This window comes from Lynx rufus, unplaced genomic scaffold, assembly GCF_022079265.1.
Source record: "Lynx rufus isolate CCGP_SWC_20201006 ecotype Redwood Valley unplaced genomic scaffold, mLynRuf1.p SCAF_1, whole genome shotgun sequence".
Taxonomy (NCBI): Eukaryota; Metazoa; Chordata; class Mammalia; order Carnivora; family Felidae; genus Lynx; species Lynx rufus.
This window is the reverse complement of record NW_025814823.1, coordinates 63,052,028-63,053,672: the sequence shown is the minus strand read 5'-3', so window position 1 is coordinate 63,053,672 and position 1,645 is coordinate 63,052,028. Positions and strand designations below refer to the sequence as shown.

At 43.7% G+C, this 1,645-nt stretch overlaps 1 pseudogene; it reads left to right on the top strand.

The window, feature by feature from the left end:
• The first annotated feature begins 528 nt into the window (after positions 1-528).
• Positions 529-1,409, top strand: LOC124514865 (heterogeneous nuclear ribonucleoprotein A1-like; annotated as a pseudogene).
• Positions 1,410-1,645: the final 236 nt, after the last annotated feature.

The following is a 1,645-nucleotide window of genomic DNA, read 5'->3' as shown; positions in this document are numbered from 1 at the left end:
TATAAAACTAGTCCAAGGGATGTAATAAAGAACATAGTGACTATAGTTAGTACTGTATTGTATAATCAAAAGTTACTAAAGGTAGATGTGAAAATTCTGATCCCAAGAAAATAAACAAGCAGGGATAGAGGTTAAGTAGACTTTGTGGGGATCTTTTAGCAGTATTTACAAATATCAAGTCATTATGTTGTACACCTGAAACTAATGCAATGTTATCTCTCCATTATAGCTCATTTTAATAGAAAAAAAATCACAGTGCCTTCCTGTGTGCTAAAACATGTCACAACCAAGACGACAAAAACAAACCACATAGCTTTGTTTAGGTAGTGGCATATTGATTGTATCCAAAGGATCAGGTAGCTTTTCTGCCCACGGACGCCACTGGCTGCCTGAGGAAGCATGGTCTCCCCACCCACTCCCCATCATTGTCTAAGTCAGGGTCTCCCAAAGAGCCTGAACAGCTGAAGAAGCTCTTCATCAAAGGTTTGAGCTTTGAAACAACTAATGAGTCTGAGGAGCCATTTTGAGCAATAGGGAACGCTCATGGACTGTGTGGTTATGAGAGATCCAAACAGCAAGTGCCCCAAAGGCTTTAGGTTTGTCACCCAAACCCACTGTGGAGGAGGTGGGTGCAGCCACGAACACAAGACCACACAAGGTGGATGGAAGGGTTGTAGAACCAAAGAGGGCAGTCTCAAAAGATTCTCAAAGACCTGGTGCCCACTTAACTGTGAAAAAGGTTGTTGGTGGCCCTAAAGATGACCCTGAAGACCATCATCGAAGAGATAATTTTGAGCAGTATGGGAAAATTGAAGTGAGAGGACGAGTGGCAAGACGACAGGCTTTGGTTTTAGAACTTGAGGACAGTGACTCCGCAGGCAAGACCGTCATTCAAAAATGCCACTGTGAATGGCCACATCTGTGAAGGAGAGTCCTAGTTAAACAAGAGATGACAAGCACTTCTTCCTTCTCAGAAGTCGTTCTGGAAACTTCGGTGGCCGTCATGGAAGTGGTTGTGGTTTTGATGGGAATGACAACTTTCATCAGGGAGGAAAGTGCGGTAGGTGGGGTGGCTTTGGTGGCAGTTGAGATGGTGGTGGATATAGTGGGAGTGAAGCTGGCTGTAGCAGATTTGGTAACAATGGAAGCAATTTGGGAGGTGGCCGAAGCTATGATGATTTCAGCAATGACAACAATCAATCGTGAAATCTTGGACCCATGAAAGGTGGAAATTTAGAGGCAGAAGCTCTAGTCCCTATGGTGATAGAAGCTAGTACTTTGCCAAACCACAAAACCAAGGTGGCTATGGCGGTTCCAGCAACAACAGCTGTAGCTACGGCAGTGGCAGAAGGTTTTAATTACTGCCAGGAAACAAAGCTTAGCAGGAGAGGAGAGCCAGAGAAGTGACAGGGAAGATACAGATTACAACAGATTTGTGAACTCAACTGAGCACAGTGATGGCAGGGCCCAGCTGCTACGAAGATGCCATGTTTTAGGCAATACCTAGGTGTCTGGGAAAAACCTGGAGAACTGTATTTGTGATGGTTTTGTAGGTTATCTTAGTTTCTGTTCTGTGGAAAGTATAAAGTATTCCAAGAAAAGGTTTTAATGTAGTTTTTTTGTACCTAAGCTGTTGATTGCTAAA